Genomic DNA, 13,517 nt, shown 5'->3' on the forward strand with positions numbered 1-13,517 from the left:
AAATCTTGTTCAGTCATGTTCACTGGCGATGGTGGTACTTTTGTAATGAGTGTTTTTGAGATGTAAAGATGATTGTCGGAATCAGAAAAATTCGCGAAGGAACGTAATGAAAGGAGAAAGAAGGACTCCCTTTACACTGGATGCCTCATATCACAGTCAAAAGGAAACACGATGTGAAGGCTTACAATATCGGAACCCGATACTTGTTTTTTTTTTACACCGGTAAAGGTCAAATGAAGATCAGCAATAATATAAAACAATATTAAACTGCAAAGGGCCACACAGAGAAGGAAGCGAGTACGTTACGACAAGCCGCTGACATATCTACTTACGTGCCTCAGAATCTGGGGAACAACATGAGGGGTGGACAAAAAATATAGTCATGCACATGGTAAGACATTATCCCGTCAACGACGACAGGGGAGTATGAAGAGGGGGAGGGGTTTGGGGGTAAATCCCCACCCCCCTCGAAATATCGAAGTTTGGAACTTGTGATTAATTGTGGCAACCTGAATGAAGATTTTACGTGGCTCATTGTTTTGTTTTTAATTTAAACTACGTTAACCGAGCGAGTTAGCCGTCCGGTTAGGGTCTCGCGGCTGTGAGCTTGCAATCGGAAGATAGTGGATAGTGAGTGCGACCCGCACTGTCGGCAGCCCTGAAGATGGTTCTCCCATTTTCACACGAAGCAAATGCTAGGGCTGTACCTTAAATAAGGCCACGGCCGATTCCTTCCCACTCCTAGTCTTTTCCTATCCCATTGTCGCCGTAAGACCTATCTGTGTCACTGCGACGTAAATCGAATTACAAGAAAACGCCACAAAAAACAAAAAAAAAACAACAACAATGTGATGATGCTTCCATTAATAAATGTATCTACGTCTTTCTTCTAACTACAATCATCCTGAGCTAATAGGCTTCATTTCTGCACTTAACATTTTACGACAGTGATATGTTCTGAACAATACTTAGAGTACTGAAACTGTTCGCTGTCTTACCAGTTACCACCGCCAAGCCAGAACGCTATTTTTCATCCCTGACTGCACAGGGAAGATTGAATGTGTAAACTCTTTTGTACATACACGTGACCGTAGAAAATATAATCCATATATTGGACAAAAACCTCAGGAGACATCTGCTATTGTAAACATCAACATGAATATGTGTGTCTTAATTAAATACTTGTGTTATTTTGAAAGTTTTAATTTCACAATATGCACAATTTTATTTTATAGAAGGCCTCGAATTTTAATATTTAATATACCCCTACCCCGAAAATAATTTCTGGGTACGCCCCTGACGACGGGTACTTCAGCTAGTAAATAAAGAAAATCTGGCGAAGACCGAGTGTGAATTACTGTGAATGAACAGACATAACTGTGTGATCTGTTATGTGACGTGTAAGTAGTGAACCTGGTATGCCTGCGTGTGTATTAATGTGAAGATTAATACATTTTACATGATCAACGCTACCACTTTCTGTGTTCATTTATCTATCAACAGGTAACAATGACGAGTGAATCGGCTAAGCTGTGGCTTTTTCTGCTTGAGTTTAAATGTTCTGATAAACTCACCAACAATCTAATCGTGTTTTACCGGGAATAACAGATTATTTATTTGAAGACATACTGTATATATAAAGCCTCCGTGGCTCAGGCGGCAGCGCGTTGCCCTCTCGCCGCTGGGTTCCGTGGTTCAAATGCCGGTCACTCCATGTGAGATTTGTGCTGGACAAAGCGGAGACGGGACAGGTTTTTCTCCGAATACTCCGGTTTTCCCTGTCATATTTCATTCCAGCAACATTCTCCAATATCATTTCATCTGTCATTAATCAATCATTGCCTCAGAGAAGTGAAACCAAGGAAAACCATCTTCAGGGGTTGCCGATAGTGGGATTCGAACCCACCATCTCCAGGATGCAAGCTTACAGCTGCGTGACCCTAACCGCATGGTCAACTCGCCCGGTATGTAAAAGTAGTTAGCGGGACGTTAACATTATTATTATTATTATTATTATTATTATTATTATTATTATTATTATTACTATTATTATTGAAATGAAAAATGAAAACCTACAACCTGTTTTCCGGTCAGTGACCGGGTCAGGGGTGGAATGAATGAAGCAGATATAGGCTATTAGTACGATGGGGTCACCACTCTCAAAGTGATTTATTAATGAATGATAGATGGTATGAAATGAGAATGGAGAGTGTTGCTGGAATGAAAGATGACAGGGAAAACCGGAGTACCCGGAGAAAAACCTGTCCCGCCTCCGCTTTGTCCAGCACAAATCTCACATGGAGTGACCGGGACTTGAACCACGGCATCCAGCGGTGAGAGGCCGACGCGCTGCCGTCTGAGCCACGGGGGCTCTATTATTGTTATTATTCAATTTTAATATGAAAATAACAGCAGAAAATATCCACAACAACTCAAGAGAGGCAAAGAAAGGGCACTAACTTATCAAATAGGCACCGGAATCTAAAATAATAAGAACTGGTCCTACCGTTCCCAAACGTACGGAAATATGTTTTGTGTCTATTTGACACTTTGATATAAACACCCAAAATTAAAAAGGCATTTTGTCTAACTTCCGGCCTCTAATTATATCTTATTTACTAGCTGATGTACCCGTGCTTCGCTACGGAATTCTAAATTGTATACAGAATTCTAGGTTAGGTAGTACGAACGTTGCGAGCAAGATTGTAGTAAGTTGCATAGCTCTGGTTGCCCTAGAAACACAACAGGAAAGTCACCAACGTCTGTTCCCATATGAATACTGGGTTAGGTAATTTTCATTGTAATGGTAGGCCAGCTTGCCTACCGTCAGTCACAATCAGGTTCGGGAGTTTTCATTATAATGGCAGACACTCACTCTCCGCCTGCCTTTATAGATTATCAGAAAGACTCTCTTAGTAGTTTTCCCAACTGAAATGAACATAGGTCATTACAATGACGTCAGTAGGAATGGCGCGATTAAAAGCAATGCTTTCATATGAAATACTCGATCAAATGAAAAATCACACGTTTTCTCACTTTTAACGAACAGTACTACGCTGCCGAACTTACAGTCCAAAGCTACAGAGCTGGTATGACCAAGTCGCAGACATCCGTGATCCGTGAACAATCTTCGTCCTTTTTTCGGTGCGGGGGGGGGGGTTCGAATAGTGGATAGTCCCAGGGCAAAAACTACGCTCGTTTACTTATCTATTTCCTGGGACTACCCGATGAGTCGGAAAATCTCAATTCACTACACTGGCAGGGGAAAGAACTATCTGACGTGGAGGCAATTTTTCCTCCAAGCCAGAGAAGAAACCACATCTTCGCTGCTAATTTGGAATAAAATGAATGCAGATTTAATAAAAGTGAAGAGGAGAAGCTTTTCTTAAGAAACGGCTCTTTTCAGGGTTGAATTTTGAGTTATTTATTGAATTGTGGTGCTATAATTTGGAATAGGCCTATATTGTAATTCTAGACCAGTTCATACTACTACTACTACTACTACTACTACTACTACTACTACTACTAACGGAGAATCTGACTTAAGTGCGCACACTGCTCATTCAAAATAGCGCGTCAGAGTAGGTATCGAATAGCTGGAATACTATGATGAACCAGTGTGTTACGTACCAGCAGTATCAGAAAATGTATGAACCAGAGGAATGGAATGCTAAAGAAGAAAGTAATCTAACTCCTCAGCTATTTCCCGCCAATATTCAGTTAGGCTGTTATACTCGGTACGCAGCAGGAATCCCATCTATCGGAGTTGAATGTCAGCATAAGAGACAAACAACATTACAACAAACAACGGTCAGTGTAATGTTATTGTTCATCTATGTTACGCGCTTTCGATATTGTAGGCCGTCACATTATTGTCTTCTGGTTCTGAAATACCACTCTTATCATAGTCGGTACGATAAAACTGAATAAAACATAAATGATCGGAAATTGTATTCTCCATAACTTTTGTTATGTAATAATTTTCCATAGGACCAAGGCTCACCAACTAACGTTATATACCGATTTTTATTAAATTCTCTTCAGCCGTTTTCTCGTGATGCGTGTACAGACAGACAGACAGACAGACAGACAGACAGACAGACAGACAGACAGACAGACAGACAGACAGACAGACAGACAGACAGACAGACAGACAGACAGACAGACAGACAGACAGACAGACAGACACAGACAGACAGACAGACAGACAGACAGACAGACAGACAGACAGACAGACAGACAGACAGACAGACAGACAGACAGACAGACAGACAGACAGACAGACATTACGGAAAAGTAAAAACTGCATTTTCTTGTTACTGTGGACATGATCGATACAGATATACCATTATTTTAAAATTCTGAGTAATGTACAGACAAAACTCTTATTTTAGGTATTTCTAGGTATTTAAAAATTAAATTTTAGGTGCCCTCCCCTAAACTACCATTTCACGAATAACATTTATAGTTTAAACTGTAGTTTCTTATTCCCTGACTCTATATACCGATTTTCATTAAATTGTTTGCCCATTTTCTCGGGGCTCGACGTTGATATTGACTTAGCAACAAAAATCCAAATTCATGAATATCTGTGTTATCATAGCCGGTACGGTAAAAATTCCTAAGACGTAAATGATCGGAAATTTAATTCTGTATAACTTTAGTTATGTAGTATTTATCGATATGACCACTAATAATATAAATATTTGAGAAATAATTTTAGGCCTTCCCCTAAACTACCATTTCACTCAGCGTGAATAAAATGATTTATAGCCTAGATTGTAGCGGCTCACCAACCGACTTTACATACCGATTTTCATTAAATTCTCTTCAGCCGTTTTCTCGTGATGCGTGTACATACATACATACATACATACATACATAAATACATACATACATACATACATACATACATACATACATACATACATACATACATACAGACAGACAGACAGACAGACAGACAGACAGACAGACAGACAGACAGACAGACAGACAGACAGACAGACAGACAGACAGACAGACAGACAGACAGACAGACAGACATTACGGAAAAGTAAAAACTGCATTTTCTTGTTACTGTGCACATGATCGATACAGATATACCATTATTTTCGAATTCTGAGCAATGTACAGACAAAACTCTTATTATATATATATATATATAGATTATTATCTATTCAGTATAACATCATCAGCGAAAGTCTTATCTCTGATGTGCATTGTTTACACATTTCTAAGTGGATGTCCTAACAGAAAACGTACAACATACAATAATGAATGCACATGGAACGTTACTTAATGCTATTTATTTATTTATTTATTTATTTATTTATTTATTTATTTATTTATTTATTTATTTATTTATTTATTTATGAAAGGTCCCAACGAACAAAGCTCACTTTAAGGGGCTGTATATATCAAACACATGTATTACATTCAAAATGTAAAATTTGAACATGTTCAAGATGTGTGATAATTTGGTCGGTTACAATGGAATTTAATATTTAAACTACTACAATACTGTAAACAAAAACTAGAATAATATTGAAGGATACTAAATTATAGTCTAACTAATAAGAAAAATATGTTTACATGTTGGTGTTTTCCGACAAAAGAGTAGCGTTACAAAAATGTTGCAAAGTTTGGGCTGGGATGACATTAGTAGACCAATATGTTCTAGTGGCGTCTTTAAAAGTAGGAAAGATGAAGATAAAGTTGGAATTCAAGAGGACAAATTGGGGCAAATATTCATTTATAGCAAGGGGAGTTAGGGATTGGAATAACTTACCAAGGGAAATGTTCAATAAATTTCCAATTTCTATGAAATCATTTAAGAAAAGGCTAGGAAAACAACAGCTAGGGAATCTGCCACCTGGGCGACTGCTCTATATGCAGATCAGTATTGATTAATTGATTGATTGATTGATTGATTGATTGATTTAACTTAGTAATTTACAGATATATAACTCTTTTTTACATAATTATCTTTTAGACCAGGTAGGACTGAAGTAATGGTTTCCTTAGTTTAAGTTCAAATGATTAATTGTTGAAATATATTTCATTTCATGAGTAAGTTCGTTGTATTTTTAAAACAAATAATTCTTCAAACTCCTTGTTCCATAAGTTACCTACCTGATTGACAGCTATAAATATTCCGATTTTTGCATATTTCATGTTGATGTATATCTTTATTACATTGTATGATACGATTGTTATGAATTATATTGGTAACTTTTTGAAAATACAAACAGCGGCATTGAACTAAATATCTAATTCCAAATGTAGTATCCTAGTCTGATGATAAAGAACTTCAGTTGGTGTTAGTAATGGTGCTCCTAACAAATTTCTGATGGCCCAGTCCTGTAGAACTTCCAGTGGTTTCAAATCTGTTCTACATCTGTGACCGAAACGATAATCATATAAGTTATGTGAGAATGTATGAAAGAATAATACAAACATATCTGTCCAGAAATCCTTTGAGTCATCTGAACACAAAACTCAAGACAAGGAACCAAAGCTAATTAAAATGGGATGCAGACTCACCGCGATGTTGATTGAGGAGTACCCTAAGGAGAACAGACCCGTTGCGCCATAGAAGTCGATTCTCTATTTAACATTTAACACAAAAAATGAGTGCCACGCAACGACTACCTCATATTGAAATGGCGCATGAGAATATGCATTTAACTCGTAGTTTATGGCTCTGTGTGTGTATTGTGGTAATCTTTACGAGTGTTCTATAAATCTCCGCACGTGAAGCATTCGCAAACAAAGCTGGGCCATAAAGGTACAGCGTACAGCGAGTTACGTAAAGTTTGGAGAGAGGAAACTCGTGCAGTAGGTGGCTTTACTAGGGCTTACGAGGGATACCTCCGGATCTGAACATTCGGAAATAGATGAAACATGGTTCCTCTTACTAATCTGAGGGTCGTGGTGATAGTCCTACCATTGTTAAGTCAACTTTTCATTATTCATAACCGTGGCATTCCTCTTTTGAGCAGGTCGAGAGTATGAAGATGATGTTAGCGCGAGTTCTAGAGCAGAGGTGCTCCCGCTGGGCTTTACGTCGCGTCTGCATACAGCATTTAAGTGAGCGGGCAAGGGGACGAACGCGTCAACCATCACAACGCCGGGACAGCCAAGGGAAGAAGAGAAGAAGAAGACGACGTTAAATAAGACAACATTACTGCAAGCTTAGCTAGTAGTATTCCCTACTCCGTATACGGAGGCTTGGCACCAGGGAACACTGGACACTGGGACTTTTTTTGTAGTCCGAAAGCCCGGACGCCACTAGCACGCAATCTCGCAGTGCCGAGATGGCTGATCCCCCATAAAGTACAAACATTGTAGGAAACTGCACATGACTTGTGCATGATACGCACTCCTCATTAACATAATCTGAAAACTTTCAGCCCACATCCTTGCATGTTCTATCTACAGTTTGCTAGGTTTTACATGTAGGCATCTTCTTTTCAAGTTATGTGGATTTGTTCTGATCCTATTACCTGATTACACCGCTATGATACCTAATCAACACAACTGGCCTGGTAACATGCATAGCATGAGGACAGGCTGATACTACCGTAGTATCAAACTTCCCAAACCTCGCTGCAGTCTCTTTATTTCTCTTCTTCTTCTCAGAACTAACAGCATGTCGGAGGCGATGTAGATTTGAGCTGATCGCCACGCGGGGGATGCGCGCTTCGGGGACCCACCCATCCTGAAAGAAAGAAAACAGAAAGGACGAGCGGGCCAGTGTGTGTGTGAGCTTCAGCGATAGCAACATTGTGATTACTTCACATCCCGTGAAGGTCAATGAACGTAAAGGTTAATTTGAGTATTATGGGAATAGTGTTGTTTTTTTTTTCAGTGGAGAGAAATCCATATAATTTTCAATATAATTTGCGTTGTAAGAAATTGGTTATTCCTGGTCTGTTTACATATATTGACAATCAGAAATTACCATTACCTCAAAGTCATTTTGACTGGGCGAGTTGGCCGTGCGGTTAGAGGCGCGCGGCTGTGAGCTTGTGTCAGGGAGATAGTGGGCTCGAACCCCACTGCCGCAGCGCTGAAGATGGGTTTCCGTGGTTATCGGTTTTCAGACCAGGAAAATGCTGGGACTGTACCTTAATTAAGGTCTGAGCCACTTCCTTCGCAGTCCTAGTCCTTCCCTATCCCATCGTCACCATCTGTGTCGGTGCGACGTAAAGCAAATTGTAAAAATCGAGAATAATTCTGTACTCTACGTAATGAATTACAATTTTCACTATTACATTGTAGAAGGGGTTCTTGTTGTGTGTGTCCTCCGCCGCCTGCAAGCTCCGCAACCCGCCCAGCATCGACGCTTCTAGATACCACGAGGTGTAGACGGCTGCGCGCTGACGTAATCGTGTGTGACGTCAGTCAGCGGATATAAATTGGGCGACGTCTTCTCAACTGAAGGCAGTCCCACAGTGTCCAGCGATCAGACTACACCGTATGTCAGACACGGAGCTACCCTCTTAAAAAGGTGTTCTGAACAGGTGGACTAATTCTGGTCGGGAGGTTTCACCTCAGGACATCTCCGCCTCAAATATCCTGCCTCCCGTATCACCGACATGCATCCTGTCTTAGCATTCTGCTACTCACGAACTTTAATCCAAGTTCCCTGTATAATTCTACAAAATACAGATAGTCATCAGCTATCACGGACATTGGTTACTTCAAGCGTCCTATCTTATCGATGATGATGATGATGATGATGATGCTTGTTGTTTAAAGGGGCCTAACATCGAGGTCATCGGCCCCTAATGGTACGAAATGAAATAACAAAAAATTCAAATTCATCCACTGACCAAAAAAATAAATAAAAGCGTCATGAAGAATGAATGGATGGACATGAACCCTACAAAAAACAAAAACAAACAAACAAACAAACAAAAACAGTGGATCAGACACAAAAAAAAGATCGTGAATAATAGTATTACTGACCAAGGGACCACTTATAAAGCACAATGATGCTTGATGTCTAAAGGGGTGCAAAATCCATGTCTAAGGCCCCACAGAATGGTACATGTCGCGAGTAAAGTAGAACCATGGTATTTGTCATGGTGGGGTACTAATCAAAAGTAGCCAAGACTCACGGTGTTCCACACAAGATGGTACTACTCACAAGTATTGTACTTCTTATAGGTAACGCAAACCTATGGTGTTTATCACACAATGGCGCCACTCATAGCCAACGCAAACCGATGAGGTTCCTCACCTAGGTGTACTAACCACAGGGACTCGCACTATCCCGTGGTGTTCCTCACATAGTGGGCAACGCAGACCCACGGTGTCGCCCATATAGTGGTACAACTCACAGGCAACGCCCAGACCCGCGGTGTTGCTCACATGGGTACGACGCACGGGTACTGGAAACCCACAGGAGAACCCCCTCTTGCTGCTACTAAGCACAAACCTATTTCGTACCGAATATAGTGGTACTACTCGCAAGTACAGGCAACCCATGGTGTTCCCCGCATGATGGTACGAATCAAAAGTAGTTTCAAGGTCCTAATTCAATCATCCCTTGGTCGTCTCTTTTAGTCGCCTCTTACGACAGGCAGGGGATACTGCGGGTGTATTCTACATGTGCGTCCCCCACCCGCAGGGGAGTGGGAGTATCACCTCTCCCCCTACTACGCCAGCGTAGTATGTTCGTGGTCCTATCATATCATGATAGACAGCATTGTACACATGAATATTAATATATATCTTCTTCTTCTTCTTCTTCTTTAGCGTTTGTCCTGCCTGGTGGCAGGGTCCGCTGTATGGATTCGTTGTCTCCATTTAATTCGGTCACAGGCCACGTCAGGATGTAGTCTTACAGCTTTCAGGTCGTTGTGCACTGTATCGATCCATCGCTGTCTTGGTCGTCCCTTGGGCCTCTTTCCAGCGACTTCCAATGTATACGCTGACTTTGCCAGTGTATTGTCTTCTGCACGCAATACATGTCCAAACCAGCGCAGACGATTTTCCTGCATTTTCTTCTGGATTGGTGCAACGCCAAAGCGTTTCCTAATATTGTCGTTTGAAATATGATCCAGTCTAGTGATGCCAGCTGTCCACCTAAGCATCTTTGTCTCCATGGCGCTTAGTCGACGTTCTACCTCCTTCGTAGGAGGCCAACACTCGGTGCCGTAGAGAGCGACGGGACGGATAACAGTCCGGTAGATCTTAGATTTCAGATAGTCCTTCATCCGACGGTCGCAGGTGACGCCCGTTGTCATTCGCCACTTCAGCCAGGCTGCGTGTATCCTTGTGTTGACCTCATCAGTAAGTCTGCCATCGGCAGAGAGTGTGGAGCCAAGATATTTAAATTTCTCTACTCGTGGTAGATCTTCACCATCAACGTGGATGGTTCCAACTTCTCGAGGATCTAATGTCATGTACTCTGTCTTCTTTTTGTTGAGGCGCAGGCCGTATTGCGCTAGTCGGTTGTTCCAGTCTTCTGTTTGGCGCTGGAGATCAGCCTTATTCTCAGCAGCCAACATGACATCATCAGCATAGAGAAGTGTCCATGGTATTGGCTTGTGCAGATCGGATGTAACAGTGTCCATCACAAGAATGAACAGCAGTGGTGATAAGGCAGAGCCTTGATGAACTCCTACAGTGATGCGGAAATCATCGGACGCTCCTGTGGCAGCTTGAACATGCCAACAGTCTAATAGTTTAGGCCATTATTTAACGTGTGCAGCGCTTCAAGCATCAAGTCAGTTTTCGTTCCTTTTTTGTATATACTGTGTAAAGATTTACAAATAATAAACTTTTATGTTGTGCGCTGTATATCGAGTTCCTTGGACCCGTGCTGCTCCGTAGCATTTGTTATAAACAGGTCAGATAACTCGTCTTGATATGCCTGTCGTAGTCATTGCTTTGCCTGCACTTTTCAATAGTTTTATGAACATTTAATACTGGTACATAATAACTAGAGATGGGAATTATAGGCACGAATAGGTTAGAATGCAAATGTATTTGAACAAGGCGCAAGTGTATGTTACCCGCATGACGGTTCTGCGGTGAGATTTGCATAAATATTATCGATCTGAATAATCAGAACCCCTAAAATTTATGCAACTCCCCGATATATCTGTAGAGCGGCTAGTTTTCACTTGCGCCTTGTTCAAATACGTTTGCATTCTAACCTATTCGTGCCTATAATTCCCATCTCTAATAATAACTGATTCATTCGTAACATAGTTTATAACACTTCTTTATCTATGCTTCGACCATTCGGCCACATCTGGATCTTCACATTTTTAAACGATCTTGCCCGAGTCAGTGCAACATACAATTGGCTGTGGCTGAATACTGGTTCGGGGAAGTAGACACCCACTTTTTCAAGAGTTTGTCCTTGCGCTTTGTTAACGGTCATACAGAAGGCTAGTCGATTTGATACCTTCCCCTCTGTGCGTACGTAGAATGTTTTTTTCTTAGCAGCATGTAAGTTATTAGTAGAGCCCGGATTTCCATGCAAATGCATGTTTTTAAATAAGCTGATTACAATTCTCAAACTTTGCAAATATTCGTTTTGTGGCTTAACGATTCCAAATAACCGTTCTTTTTCCCTTCCTTTTTGGCCTTTAAAAAAAGAGAAATCATGCATAATGGATATTTTGAAGATTTTTGATTTAACAGCAAATATTTGGACGTTTATATGCATAATATGACTTTTCTTCTGACTTTGGCGCATATATAATGTTAAATTGCATGATAGTGCCTTTTATGAATATTAGTTTCCAGAATTCGGGACCATTTTTCCACGTTATACAGTGTGTCTATTACTAAGAGACAGAAATAATGTATTCCTGGCATCGTATGAGACAACCAAAGTTTAATACATACGGTAGACGTTCTATAATCCAATTAACCAAGCTCTTTCTTATCTGTTGCTTGAGTAAATATTGACGTAAGCCAGAAGTCCCCTCGTCGATCTCGGTAATTCTTAGGAATGAGGTGTTCCAGTTATACACTGCTATTGCGCATTATTCATTGATGGCTCAATTTTTCGCACATGCTAGACGTTCAAAACAAAACTTGTAGGCCTATAGCACTTCTGCGACGCCGCGTTAAAGAGATAGTGGCTTACAAACCTTTGTTTTGCACTGAACGCTCTTCCGTTGTTGTCCTGGAATTTCCTACCCGTAATTCTTACTCGTTACTCGTCTTTGATATCGCAGCAATCAGTCGTTAACAGTTTTTGACGACATTCAAATGTGTCTGCAGTCATCGCATGGTGAAGTAACTGCGGCTGAACAAATGATCCGTTGTAAAACTTATTTTGAATTCGTCAACCTTGTAAAGGACGCATTGTGGTGAAAATGCAACAGACGTTCAGTTTGACCTCACTTGCTCCCAAATGTCTTCATTTAAGTATGCACCCGTCACTTCTTGTGACGTAGAAATATTATTTTCTATGCTTAAGAATGTGCTAACAGATAAATGGATGAGCTTACATGAAGGCAATTAGGAGTAATTACGGTAGTTGTTGTACAAAGTTTCAAAATGAACTGAATTTTGATAGTGCATATTTTTCAGTTTATTGTGCATGTTTGCCATATTATAGTGCATGAATGCGCGCATATTTTGAGATTTGATAGTGCATGGAAATCTGGGCTCTAGTTTTTAGGAACGTTCTGGCATCTGTTGAGTATATTTAGAAGCTGGGGAAGGTCAGAGAATCAAAGAGTATCTAGCAGACAATAGTATTCTTCCATCATCAAAGGAATCGTATACTCTCTGACTTGACAGGTAGTGATCAAACTTGGCTCCATGCAATGACACTACTAGGGATAAAAGTCACAGACTTGTCTGTATTGCACAGGTTGCATGCCAGTGGTATGGCAGCAGGAAGCTACCGCAGTGCTGCACTGAGTCAGGTGAAGCGCCAGTGTTGCCAATGACGTGCATGTCGTACTACAGATCGCTAGGCGACATCTAGCTTTTTACATACCCTACAGAGGAAAAGGAGCACTGAAAAGTCTAGTTTTCAGTTGACTACATCTGAAAATGGGAAACAATCCTGCATTTAACATCAGACTTGTGCAGCTGGAGGAAGAGAAATATTATCATTACAATTACTCATCGAGTAATTACTCAAACATAAGAAAACAGGAGTAACCCTGGAAAGTGGTGGGAGAGGCATTATACGAAGAAGGTGATGCAAGTGTAATGGACTAGTATAACTTGGAAACAATTTTCTAAACCCATGGGTAAATACTGGAAATATCGAGCTCGATTAGTAGGTATTATTATTATTATTATTATTATTATTATTATTATTATTATTATTATTATTATTATTATTATTATTATTATTATCATCATCTACGTAGTTATGTACGAAATGTTGTCAGTCCGTACTTTATTTGGTATAAATCGTGGTCATATCATTTATTATTTGTGTGCTGTATGATCTGTCTTGAGTAACAAAGCATGTGAGGTTATGTCACGATACGTCTGCTGTATGTGTATTAATAAAATGTTAT

General features: G+C 40.4%; 1 protein-coding gene across 2 annotated transcripts in view; it reads right to left on the minus strand.

Annotated features, from left to right (window-relative positions):
- tsl (torso-like) overlaps nt 1-13,517 on the minus strand; it is a 315,919-nt gene that overhangs the window by 113,588 nt on the left and 188,814 nt on the right. Inside the window, exon 1 of one of the 2 annotated variants that reach the window (XM_067142535.2) lies at nt 6,547-6,666. The exons of the other annotated variant lie outside the window; for it this stretch is intronic. The gene's annotated coding sequence lies outside the window, so the exon portion shown is untranslated. Of the gene's footprint in view, nt 1-6,546; nt 6,667-13,517 lie in introns of those variants that run through there. 2 annotated transcript variants of the gene reach the window in all.

This window comes from Anabrus simplex, chromosome 3 (genome assembly GCF_040414725.1).
Source record: "Anabrus simplex isolate iqAnaSimp1 chromosome 3, ASM4041472v1, whole genome shotgun sequence".
NCBI lineage: Eukaryota > Metazoa > Arthropoda > Insecta > Orthoptera > Tettigoniidae > Anabrus > Anabrus simplex.